Source organism: Podarcis muralis, chromosome 3, assembly GCF_964188315.1.
Source record: "Podarcis muralis chromosome 3, rPodMur119.hap1.1, whole genome shotgun sequence".
Taxonomy (NCBI): domain Eukaryota; kingdom Metazoa; phylum Chordata; class Lepidosauria; order Squamata; family Lacertidae; genus Podarcis; species Podarcis muralis.
In genome coordinates, this window is record NC_135657.1 from 40,235,658 (window position 1) to 40,249,692 (window position 14,035).

The 14,035-nt window shown below is 43.3% G+C and overlaps 1 protein-coding gene across 1 annotated transcript in view; it reads right to left on the reverse strand.

Moving 5' to 3' along the window:
- The window catches only part of CDC42EP3 (CDC42 effector protein 3), a 61,518-nt gene that overhangs the window by 39,479 nt on the left and 8,004 nt on the right, over positions 1–14,035 (reverse strand). The gene's annotated exons all lie outside the window — the stretch shown is intronic.

The window sequence follows — 14,035 nt, forward strand, 5'->3', positions numbered from 1 at the left end:
GTGAAAGCAACGGTCAGTTGTGTTTTCCTGCAAATACATATACTGGGGAAGCCAAAGCACACTGGGCTGTTTATGGGGGCTCATCCACGCTTATCTTGCTCCACATTTCTAGGCACAGGTCTGGGCTTTGCAGGCCATTTCCAACAGCTTTGGTCTTTGCCCTGGCACTTTTCTGAAAACCCACTCTCTACTGTTGAATCGGAGCAAATGGCAATCCATGGAAAACCTGAATTGCCATTTGTTTTGATTCAGCAGTAGAGAGTGGGTTTTCCTGGGGAAAGTGATGGGACCAAAAAAATTAAAAAGCACTTTGACACCGACTGGGAAAGTGTGGACCTGTGCCTAGAAAATGTGGAACAAAAGTGGGGGATGAGCCCTAGGATGTGGGTCAAACTCAAATAGTAGTTTTCTTAGGAAATTGAATAGATTTGTTTTACTTTTACATGCAGATCCAATTATCGTATTTGGAATTGGGAATACTGTTTTGCCAGGGTACATTGGGCGGTCCTCATTTTAGGGTGTGGGTTACCTCTGTTTTGTCTGTAACCTATAGTATCTGCACGTGTATTGCTACATTTTTGCCCTAGAGGCACCTTTAACATCTTGGTTCCTGCACTTATGGCACAGTGTAGATTCTGAATGGTGTGGATTAATCAGCAGTGTTGTGGAGTAGATAGTCTCTCCTTACCCTTCTTGCCAGCAGTATTAAGAACATAAGAAGAGCCTGCTGGATCAGGTCCATGACCCATCTAGTCCAGCATCATGGTCTCATAGTAGCCAGCGAAATGCCTGTGGGAAGCCTGCAAGCAGGACGCAAGCACATGAGCAGTCCCCATTCCTGCAGTTTCTAGCAACTGGTATTCAGACATATACTGCCTACAACCAGGGAGACAGAGCATAGTCATCAGGCTAGTAGGCACTGGTAGACCTATCCTCCATGAATTTGTCTGATCTTTTAAAGTCAACCAAGTTAGTGCTATTACTGTCTCCTGGGAGAGCAAGCGCCATTGTTTAACTATGCGCTGCATCTGATTACTATTCATTGGAGCCTTGGTGTGCTTTGCCTATCATGCTACATTCCCAGCTTGATTCTGCCTATAACTAGCATTCCAAGTTGATACTCACTTCCACAAAAATGACTGACCGCCTAAGTCATAAGACCAGGGCTAGATTAACCGTTAAGCAAAACAAGCACATGCTTTGGGCTTCAAGGGAAGTGGGGCACCACAGAAACTACAGAAGGTTAGTTTTGAGGATCTGATCAAGTACTTTGCAATTAGAAAAAGTAGGAGGAAATGTTTCAGATATTAATATAGTGGAAGTATGCAAAAACAAACATCGTTTTCCATTTTACTGTGCCTAGGTTTCGTTTCATTTCAAAAAATAGAATTTTATTAATGTTTTATTAATACAGTGGTACCTCGGGTTAAGTACTTAATTTGTTCCGGAGGTCCGTTCTTAACCTGAAACTGTTCTTAACCTGAAGCACCACTTTAGCTAATAGGGCCTCCTGCTGCTGCCGCTCCGCCAGAGCATGATTTCTGTTCTTATCCTGAAGCAAAGTTCTTAACCCGAGGTACTATTTCTGGGTTAGCAAAGTCTGTAACCTGAAGCGTATGTAACCTGAAGCGTATGTAACTCAAGGTACCACTGTAATGTTAATGTTTTATTAGTGTTTAAATTTTGAATTAGATGTGATATATGGGGGCAACAAAACCTTTTAAGTGCTTAGGGCCTCTTAAGTCTTAATCCGGCCGTGCATAAGATGTACTATTTTTGTACATCTTCAAGGAATGTTTGATGCCAGGTTGTTGATTCCTTCCCCAACTCTGCATAAAGGAACAGATCCTTTTACTGAGACACAAGCTAGGACTGCGAACGACATTACAAGCCCCTCTTATATTGGATGGCTCACAGGGGAACTTTACAAACAGTAAACAGACTCTTTTCCTTTGGTTAAGTTTTGAAAGCACAATTTTTAAAAATGCACTCATCTTTAATATGCTGGGGGCCCCAGTTCTACAAGGTGTCGAGAGGAACTTTCAGTATCAACTGATTTCATGGGTAAATTGAAAGCACTCTGTATCTGGAATGAATAATGGGGCTCTTTGCTGTCTTTAATTTGGAATAAAATTATTCTTGGGGTTTAGCCCACAATTATTTATATTAGCTCATTTTTGCTTTCATTGTAAAAACGTAAGAGGAAGCCATTCATGACTTCCAACTCTCTTAATACAGCAGGCAATTCCAGATCTTCATTGCCTGAGTCGGTGAACTTTTTTTAAGAGCTTCCCAAATTCTTGCGGCATCACAGCGAAGGGTGGTTTTACAAACTATTATTGTTATTATTTTTATCCTCCTCCTCCGGCTTGTCAGACATCACAGAGCAAACATGGATTTGCACAGCCCAGAGAAGATGACATAGCTGCTTTATTGGTTCGCTTCTCTCCCATTGTTCTCCGCTGAAGCCAGCAGAGCAGCTTCTGCCCTACATTCCTGGGAAGTGAATAATATCAGCGGAGATTATCATTACCCTCTAGTACCACATCTATTACTAACAGGCCATTATAAAGATTGAGTATAACCTAATTAGGAAATGCTGTAGTCAGCTGGGTGTGGATGTGGGCCGGTGAAGAATCGTTTTACATGTGCTTTGTTTGTTATATATATAAAAGGGTGTTCACAGAGGATACAGGAAAGGTACCTAATGCAGTTCTCAGTGCTGAGCTCAGATTTCACAATCAGGTCTCACATTCCTCATATGAGCGGAGGCTGAGCCAAGGCCAGGGCTGAAGTTTCTGCTGTCTGAAGCCTGACACTGTAAATGCTGCACAAACACAGAGCCTGTGTGAACCAAATTTGGCTATCTGCTTATTTGTTTTAAATTAAGGCATATTAATGGGTAGATTCCAAAGTTTACTGTATGAAGCAGGAGGTACCCTCCATAGGGACACAACCTCCATCATCTACAATTCCATCTGGACTGTCTCAGGGAATCCAGGCGAGAGCAAATGTTTGTTATCCTTACAGAAGGTGAAAAGTTGTCAATTTTCCCACCATTTCTGCTAGGAGGTAAGGCCCGTGATTGGTTGCCTAACACTCTGATAGCCAGTACCAATCATATTCTGATGAAATTAATAAGAACATGAAACTTACCTCACACTCAAGGGTTGACTGAGAGATGGCCTTGAAAGATGCTTGAATTTCCCTAGCTCGTTGGTACCCATAGGGAACCATCAACCATGGCTGCCTTTCACACCACTGCCAGTTTCTCATACAAATTGCTGCCTAATTCCAACTGGCAAATCATTTCATGGCCTTCATAACCATGTAACCACAGCATAAATAGACTTTATAAAGTAACTGAATAATCCCTAATGGAAGGCCCCTATGGATGGGCCTTAAGTCCTGGAACTTTGTCAGTGGTATTTATTAATTTAATTTACATATTAAATTTCTATACCACCCTTAGTTCAAAGATCACAGGGCAGTTAACAGCATAAAAATGTAGTAGCAGCCTGTTGTATGAGGATCAAGGACAAACTACACATTACATGCAAATCGATGCAACAAAGTCCCAACAGGTGTTTCTGTGTGTTTCTTTGAGTGGAGGAATGACATTGGTGCATATCCCAAAAGTGTCCTGGAAAAACCAGGACATCCTGCTTTTTCCTGCAAGAGCATGGCAGCCATTTGGGATGCTGTGATTTCACACTGAGATATTGCCTTGAAGAACGCTCTTTTTGGAGGGCGACGATCTCACGCAATGCCCCAAAACACACATTTTGGGGTGCTGTGAGAGCACAGCCCTGAAAATAGCTTGTTTGTAGGACTCCATGATCACATGATTTACGCAGGAACATGGATGGGAAGACACACATCCCAGTTTTGGGACTCAGCATGTTGGCGGGTATGTTGGTGTCCCACTGGCTGATTTTCCATCCCAATTTGTTCTCAATTTCTCCCCCTGCATCACCTTGACTGGATTAAATCTGTGAATGTACCCTTATAAATAAATATCTGGAAACCTATGGAGAAGAAAGCAGCTTGGAGGCAACAGGAAATAGGAAAAACTCCTGAAGGGGATTCATCTTCCTTGCTGCTCCCTCATTTTTTCGGCCTGCAAATACTCCTTTATATCAAGCCCAGGGATAAGTTTGGGAGGCCTTGGTAAAGCAGTCCACTGGAACTGTGGGCCCAGTCTACTGGCAAGCAGCCCAGCAGGGGCACTGAATGGAGCTCTGGGTCTACATTTCCCCTCAACTTACCTTATCAAGATCTGCATCACAGCCCAAATTTGACTGGTGGGCGGGGCTGCCCAGTGGTCAGTCACCTGACATTACAAGTGATATCGGGGCATTTGGTGCTTTGAAGTTCTGCAAACTCTTTTGCAGTGGGGGGAAGGGCAGAAAATGCAGTGAACTTTTTAACCAGTTGGCTGCTACTGTTAAGGGCAACTCAGAATGCAAGAAAATACCAAGATATATGCAAATCTAGATGATACCATAGCTAGTTAAAAAGTTGGCAGCTCTGTTCTTTTCCTCATCACATATGTCTTTTTGCTTACACATCTCTGTCCCCCCCCCCCAACTTGGTCTTTGTTATCTTTGCCTAGGATGCAGTGCTCTGATTTCTGACAGTGTCACAAGCCATGACATATGGCACTATAAAGGTGCCTGTGCTTTGTTTAAGAGACTGGGCTGGCAGGAAGCCTTCAGGTGATTTGCAAATTAGAAGGGTGTGCCATTTACAGAAAGGTGTGTGTATGTTTATTTATAGAGGAGGCTCCTGCCAAACTAGGTAGTACTGCATGTGGCAGAGACACTGAGCAAAGAGCACAAATCATCTGAACCTTTTCAGTTCTGATCGTGTATGCTCTGATTATTGACGGCCTTCATCTGGAAAGTCAGCCTGAAACAGATGTGCCTGTCTGTAGTCAGCAAACCCTCTTTGTCTATCACTCCCCAGTGCTCAGCCCCATATAGGTTCGCCAATATATCAACACAGCAAGCCATGCTTTGATCACTGTGTGGAAAGCTCCCTGTCCAGGTGTTTGATGGATGGAGTGCAAGCAGGTCATTTCAGTCACTTCGTATCACCAACAACAAATCTGGTTCTGGAAAGGCAGCTCCAAAGCTCAGCTGAACTTGAGTAGTTTTGTGTGCTATTAAAAAAAAACCAACCTCAGTATGGATATTTTTGAAACAACACACACTGCAGTTCCCAGTCAGAGATACAGTGGTACCTCGGATTACATATGCTTCAGGTTACATACACTTCAGGTTCCGCTAACCCAGAAATAGTGCTTCAGGTTAAGAACTTTGCTTAAGGATGAGAACAGAAATCGTGCTCCGGCGGCGCGGCAGCAGCGGGAGGCCCCATTAGCTAAAGTGGTCTTCAGGTTAAGAACAGTTTCAGGTTAAGAATGGACCTCCAGAACAAATTAAGTAGTTAACCACTGTACTAGTGCAGTATTACATAGCCATATAGTGGATGGGGATACATCATTTGTGAGTTCATACAGGCACTGTCCAATTGGTACCCTAACATGCACACTCAGTTTCTGAGTACCGTATTTTTCCGTCTATAAGACGCCCCCATGTATAAGACGTCCCCTATTTTGGGGGACTCCGATTTAAGAAAATGGGGGGAGATGCTATCTGTGTATAAGACGAGCCCATATTTTAAACATTATTTTAGAGTAAAAAAAAACATAGTCTTATACACAGAAAGTACAGTTTGTCTAGATAGGTGTTCTGGTGAGATCAGTGTTCCTCATGCATGCAATTTTTTTTGCACCATCTGCATGGCGTTGTCAGCATGAAAATGCCAGCCGGCATTATTTCCCTGATTTAATCCTGCTTTACCCTTTCCAGTGAAAATCCCACAAGAAACCTGTTGCCAATGACCCATTTACAATATCTCAGTTACCCATTTGCACATTTTTGTTTGTTTGTTTATATTAAATTTGTATACTGCCCTTTATCCATATATCTCAGGGCGGTTCACAACATAAAAATACAATATAAAAACACAAATTAACCCCCACATCTATTGTCTTAGTTCCTGTGGCATCAACTGGGACAGAGCGGGGGATAGTAAGATCTGTCAGAGGAGGAAGAGGAGGAGAAGGCAGAGGTTGGAAGCGGGAAAGTTCAAGTGGTGACTTGGGAGCGGGTTCCACCTCACTGTTGCTGGACAGCACAGAAGAGGGAGGAGGAGCCACCTGAGTCAGTCTCCACTCAAACCTCTGAGAGCAAAGTTTCCATGGTAGCCAGGGAAAGGAAGCTAGTGAGCTGGCAGGACCAGCTGAATTAGAGACAGAAGGAAAGGCCAAGGGTTGGACTCAGGTCCTCTTGCCAAGGAGGTGCCACTGTCTGCACCAATGCAGACAGACTCAGCCATGCATATTCCCACAGGAGTACACGCTTGGGAGCACAGTGTTCTCAATGGGGATAAGAACCATATAGGTGAATGGCCGCACCCTGTTCTTTAAAGGTGGAGTGGGAGAGGTGTGTCAGGTTCTGGGACATCTCAGCTACTTCTTAGCCAGGTACCTTCTCTGTCATAGATTAATCCTGTACTCTGAGGTAATGCTGAGACTGTGCTGATTTCCTGAATAAGACTTTCAGGCTTCCTCAAGCAGAGTGTCTGAGTACTGTGTCCAAGAGTGGACATGGGGCACACGCGCGCGCACACACATTCTCTGTCTATCCTAAAGCAGAACCCCAGGGGCAGATGCACTGAGAGCCTAAATAGTGATGTCAGGTTAAGAAAGGCTCTTTACCAATGTTAAAACTAGAGGCTCAAAAATGAGCCCTTCTAAACACCAAATCCAGTTCTGGCTTTGAAGAACGCTGTGCATGTGACCACAGTGCTCCTGGGAGGAAAAATTAATTATTTTAGAAAATGCCTACCTTGCATTTTGATTCACAAAAAAGCTCCCAACACAAACATACGATAAAAACAATGAGATAAAAACTGGAATAATTAAATAATTAAAACAGCAGCTAGAATGAGGCATAAAGCTGGGTCAGTTTAAAGATACTTTGTCACAACAAGAGATTAAAACATACTAAAGGTGCAGATTTCTTTTTTTTTTAATCCTTTGCAACCCTACTAAGAACATCAGAAAAGTCTACTGCATCAGGCTCAACATCCATGCTCTCCAGCAGTCTGTGCTCACAGTGGCCAACCAGATGCCCGTGGAAAACCTTCAAGCAGACCCTGAGCACAACAGTGCTCTCCCCAGCTGTGATTCCCAACAACTGGTTTCAAACTCAAGAGGGAGGGGGCCAACCAAATATCTATCAGGAAGAAGTTCCAGAATCTCTTGCATTACAAAGAAGGTTCCCTTTGGTGTCCTCACCAAATGCACCTTCAAAGATGGAGCCACAGGTGTTGAATGAAATGCACGGTCAGGTTCCTGTGGGAGTAGGGGGCCCTTCAAATAACCTGGTCTCAAGCCATCTAAGGGTTTAGCAATAATAGCCAGCAGCTCTTGGGATTTTGCCCTTATATGAATCAGAAGCCAATACAAACGACGTTGGTGTGGTATGTTCTGAGAAGCAAACACTAAAAGCCATTCTGGATGCTGCATTTGGACCAGGTGCAATATGAAGATAAAAATATGGACTTACCTTACTGGCCCGTTGAAAAGATTGTTAAGGTAGGATGTGAAACATTTTCAATACTCAACAGTACTATACTAATGCTCAGTATCATTATGTCTTAATCCCATGCAATAAATGAGTAGTGTCTGTGCATTTATTGTACTCTAAGCTGATTGCCTGGAAAGGGTTTTCCTCTAGTGTTCTTAAGAGGCTTATCTCCGTTGTAACCATCTGATGTCTCTAAAAGGCCAACCCTTACCTGGAAGTAATTCGCACTGAGTTCTATTGGACTTGCTCCTCAGTAAGTATGCAGAGGGTTGTTTGCAGCCTAGACTGCCTATCTTTGCTGATGCCCATCTTAGTGGTATGGTAGGGCAGGAATACATATTTTAGCAGGAAGCGCGTGAGTGAAAGGGATTTGCACTAATCCTCAAGTATTAGTCATGCCTCTATATGATATAATATGCATTGCTTAATTGACCACAAAGCATCTCGTTTGGGGCCTGGAACTGTTAATGCCAGGCATTCCCTTAAATGTGGTTTGCTGCTAAGCTATTAACTTTAACAGTGACGTCTCTGAAGCAAAATAGCCCAGACGAGAGAAAGAGAATGTTAATCAATGCTGTTTGTTTAGACTCAGCAATGCTGAGCATCTCGAGTTCTGAAGTTCTTGAAAATGTTGTTTGCTGTTACTGCATCAGGATAAATGTAACAGCCAAGGATTATTGGTGAGTTCAATGGAACTTTTGGGTTTATGATGTCCCGGGAATATTTCAGGATTTGTGTTTCTTTTAAATATATGTGGGTACAATGAGCCTTATTACTCATTGTTTTTCCAGACGGCATGTGATGCACCTTATGTTTGTACAAAAGTGATGGACAGCTGCCTGATATGTGTGACCTCAAATACCGCTTGGATCTGGTCCCATGTTTTCCACCCTATTTCAGCCTTCACCAACCTGGTGCTGTCCATATATTTCGGACTACAACTCCCATCAGCCCCAGTCAGCATGTGCTGCTCAGGCCTGGTGGGAGTTGTAGTTCAAAACATCTGGAGAGCACCAGGCTGGTGAAGGATGCCCTGTTTGCACTTCATGTAGAGCGATCCTATGCATGTTTAGGAAGTGAGTCCTACTGAGCTCACTGGGACTAGCTCCAAGACAAAAGTGTGCATAGTAACCCTAGTCCCATTCCAATGACAGATTCCTGGCTTATGATGTAGATAGAGCTCAGCCACCACATCCCTGCCATTTATAATGGAAGTGAAAAATATTTTTCTTTCTTAAATAAAATCTGTTTGTTTAGGTGCAGAAATACTTGAAGACTGACTCACTTCCATCTTGCTGCAGTCGGTATGTTAATCTGCTGGACCTGAAATTCTAATACTTAATTCTAAGACAGGCAACCTTAAGGATTCAAGAAAGCTTTGCTTCTCATATATAAAAAGTGGGCTGGCTGCATTTTGAAGGGCTAAGACTATCACACCCAGTACAGCTGTCTGTTCCTTTCTGTAATCTTCATTCATTATTTCCCTGCCCCAGTCCATTTGATGTTCAGCAGCACTTAGTGCCATTTCTCTTTGTTCCTTTTTTGTTAATGCCTCTTCCTTTTGGCATCAGTGATTCTACCCAAACTTCTTACCATTGTATTATGTCAATGAAGTACTTCTTTGTGGTCCTGTCTAGACTGGGTAAACAAAACTGCTTGGGTTCACATAATATCTCATGTCCAATGAGGGCATCCTAATTTTTGTGTTGTTTTGTGAATCTGGTGGCTAATTAGATTGCATTTAGTTTATTTAATTTAATCCACCTGCTCTTGCATCAGCTTTTTAAAAAGATGAACCCTTAAGAGTAGTTACACACAGTATAATATATATATGATAATGGCTATTTCTTTATAATGTGAACGTGTGAAAGTTCTTGCATCAGTCGCTATGTGATAATTGGCTTTCATCACCTACAAACTGCTAATCTGCTGAGTGGAGCTGGTAAAATTCCCTCCTCCATCCATGTTGACTCCTATTGATGGATGCTAGTGCTCTCTGGCTATGTTCATGCATCTAAGATAAGAGCACAAGTACACAATTCACAAGCAAATGTACAAAGCATGATAGGTACTCATCACAACCAAATTATAGGGCTTTCTGCATATGATTACTCTCATCTGTTGAAAGAGTTCCGTGATGGTGATAATAAATGCAGCAGAATTCAAATGTCCAAAGCTCTTTATATGCATTGCCTTGGTAATTCTTACAACATCCTCATAAGGGAAGCCAGGTAAGACTCTGGTCTGAAGGTAAAGATGAACAAAACTTGGTCAGTGACAGGATAGGAGACGGTCTGGTAACCCCATGCATGCCACCTTAAGTTTGACTGAAGAAACATGAGATGCAAATGTAATAAATAAACAAACACAATAATAACTGATTGCCAGACTGCTGGTCTGGCAGGAGTGGAGGCAGTAATATATTCATTTATTTAAGGAAGTTTTATCCTAGGTGAAAAGGCTTTCAGGGTGACTTACATAAGCTCAATAAAAACAAGACAGTCCCAACTTTCAGCTGGGTGGAATGGATGTTGGTGACAGCAGAGAAAGGGAGAATCCTACTGGATATGCCTAAAGCCACCTAACAAGTTCATGGCTAAGAGGAGGTGCTTCCCATGTCACTGTGTACACACTTAGCCATGATCCCGCACTTCCTCTCACTTATTAAAAATGGTTGCTAAGAATATTTAATCCAATAATCCTAAACCGGAATTAAACAAAACAAAACTACTTTGGGCTGTTGGAATATTTAAACTGTGTCTCCACCTATGCCCAACCTGTATATTAGTAAATACATGCAAACATTACAAAACACCTATAAGCCTCCTGCCACCTTCTTCCACAAGGAAAAGACCTGCACCCTTGTAACCTTGCACTATTCCAAGAGAAGTACTCACTGCTCAAAGAGCACAACAATATAGTTACATGCCACCCCCCTCTGAGTGATGTGAGATTCTGGGTGTTCCAAGTGCTTACTGAGGGTTCAGGTTTCCTTCAAAAAATGGGCACAGCAGAAACTGGTGTCTTTATGATAAAAGGTAAAGGTAAAGGTACCCCTGCCCGTACGGGCCAGTCTTGACAGACTCTAGGGTTGTGCGCCCATCTCACTTAAGAGGCCAGGGGCCAGCGCTGTCCGGAGACACTTCCGGGTCACGTGGCCAGCATGACAAAGCTGCATCTGGCGAGCCAGCGCAGCACATGGAAACGCCGTTTACCTTCCCGCCAGTAAGCGGTCCCTATTTATCTACTTGCACCCGGGGGTGCTTTCGAACTGCTAGGTTGGCAGGCGCTGGGACCGAGCAACGGGAGCGCACCCCGCCACGGGGATTCGAACCGCCGACCTTTTGATCGGCAAGCCCTAGGCGCTGAGGCTTTTACCCACAGCGCCACCCGCGTCCCTTGTCTTTATGATATATGGTTTTATTTACACATCTGTATACACAACCTGCACCTAGATGGAGGGATTGCAGAGCAATCACATCCCATGAGATCTGGCTTCCCCCTTAAGGACAACATTGAACTCAAAAGACAGCCACCCTGTGTGTCTCTTTGTTCCAGCCTGTCATCCCCAGCTCTCATGGAGTTCTGCCTCTCCTCCTTCTTGCTGCTAACCAACTCCAAGGACTTCCTCCCTGCCTATGGCATTCAGAATTGGAACCCTAATCTTAGCCTTTGCCTCTGCCCACTAGCACCCAGCAAAGAAGGGGTCCCACTCCCCTCCCCTCTGCCTGGCAGTCTTGCCCTCTGATGGTTTCCTTGGTAGGCCATGAAGTGTAGGTGGGTTCCCAAGAGGCAAGACACAGTGATAACAGCAAGAACCTTTATTGAACTACATAACTGGGAAACAGAGGCAAAGCAACTTCTTATATACATTTCTGAAAGCCTGGGCCACTCCCACTCCCAACGTGATTGGCTATCTAAACTTCCAAACTGCAAATCACAACTCAAAGTTCAAGGGCCAATGGCAAAGGCCCAAATCTGGAAATGTTCTGTGATTGAACAATATGTATCAAATCAGAACACAGGAGCTCAGAATCCTTAGTCCAGACTCAAGCTCAGGCAAACACAGACCACTAAATACGTAACAGGCCAGCCATTTGATCCCCTATGGGACAGCTGCATATTTCTGTGTTGGACCAGAAGATCCTCAGGGTCCCTTCCAACTCTACAATTATCCAGCTAGCTCTGCCAAACTGGCTTAGCTTGTTAGCATAATTAAATCCAGAGAGTTTCTGTGTTTGGCAACATTTAATCAAACCTAGATTAATTCTAACTTTTACTAAATCCAGGAATTATGAGGAGGATCTGGCACCCAGAAATTTAGGGAAACATGGCCCCCCACAAAACCATAACAATATTGTGCCATGATACTGCACGGCAACAGAAAAGACTTTTCAGAAATTAGCCTCCACATGTTCAGTGACTGCATAGAAGGGAAGTGTGTCCATTGGCCCCACCCCTTCCCCAAACATGTTGATGCCCACTGGCTGTTTCCCTTGGCCTTCAGCAAAGGTTGAAAGGAAGGATTCAATGTGTTTAGGATCCCCTTCAAACCTTCACTTGATGTGCAGAAGTCAGGTAGGACAGAGCCACTTGATTTCCCCTCTGCACCTTCACCAAACTCAGTTGAATACTTGAAGGGTAATTTCTGAAGAGAACTGCCGTATTTTTCGTTCTATAGGACGCACCAGACCATAGGATGCACCTTGCTTTAGAGGGGGAGAACAAGAAAAAAAATTCTCCCCCTCTCTGCTCAGCACCCCTTCAGCAAAGCAGCAGGAGAAATGGAGCCCCTTCCATTTCCCCTCCCGCTTGGCTGAAGGGGCGCTGCGCATCTCCCCCTCTCTGCTGAAGCCAGGAGAGTCTTGCTGAAGCAAAGGAGCCTGCATTCGCTCCATAGGATGCACACAAATTTCCCCTTAATTTTTGGAGGGGAAAAAGTGCGTCCTATAGAGCGAAAAATATGGTAAATAGCATTCTCACAGGAGCCTGTGCATGAGGGAGAGAGGTAAAACAGAAATGTGCATGAGGGAGAGAGGTAAAAACAGAAAATAGTCCTCCCTGAACTCAATTTGGGGTACCTGTAGCCTATAGTTTCATATTACTTTATGACTTATACTGGCGAGGGAATTAAAAATGAGTCAGAAATGTATCATATTTCATGAGAATGTCCAGTAAACAGTGATTCATGGCATCCAGTAATATATCTACATTGGTCAGGAATATTCACTTTATGTGAATTTGGACTGCTGAGCTGTAAAATACCACCAAATACATGGTTAAAGCAGTACCTTCCACTATCCCCTGATATTGGGATTCTGGGTTTTTTAAACATTGTTTTGTTCTTATCTAGCACCTCTTGTACCTTTTATTTCAGAAAGCACTGGAACTTTTATTCCTCTCTGTGCATAATCTAAAGAGCGAGGTGAAGGTTAGACAAGTTTCATGCTTACAAGTCACACAGTCATTCACACGTTCCTAATACAGTAGCTCAGACAAGTGTAATTGGAAATTTAATAGGTAAGACAGTGTTGCTATTGGTCATAATTGTTGCATGTTCACATTGCCAAAGGAACACTCCAGAAATGTGGTGTGTGTTCAGAAAAGGGTCACAAAGCAGAGGTGTTCTGAAATCTAGGACATCCATGATTTATTTATTCATTTCATTTGTATCTATGTCTCCATGAGAGAATGGAAAGTGGCCTACATAAGGTTCCCGCATGGCCTCCGTTCAAACACTAACCAGATAGAGCAAGGCTGTTGAATCCTGTGCCTTCAGGCCATGCTCTGGAACCATTGTGCTTTGCAGAGCTACCTTTCTGCTTCTGAATTGTTTTGGATAAAGGAGCAATCCTTTAATACACTTGCAATTCCATTTGCAGAGACATACTTGTAGGAATGGCCACAGAATGCGTCCTTTTAGTTTCAAATTGACTGGGTTCATCAAATTGTAGAGCTGAAAGAGATCTTGGAGGTCAATGCAGGATCCCTGATAAATGGTTGTCCCAATTCTTTTTAAATACCTCCAGCAAAGGAGGGCTTAACACTTCCTGAAGCAGCTTGCTCTACTATTGAACAACTCATGCCATTAGGAAGTTTCTCCTATGTTTAGCCAAAGTATGCTTCCCTGCAACTTTCACTCATAAGGTTTTATCCAAGTTCAACTCCAAGTAGACTCTAAATTAGCTATGTCCATTATTTCCAGTGGGTCTACTTTGAGTATGACTAACAGTAGATATAGCCTATTAGAGGCTCTGTCCTCTGAAGGAACAGAGAACAAGTTTGCTCCATCTTCTGTGTGACAGCCACTTAGCTATTTCAAGCCAACTATCATGTCTCTGCTTAATCTTCTGTTCTCCCTAGGCTAAACATAT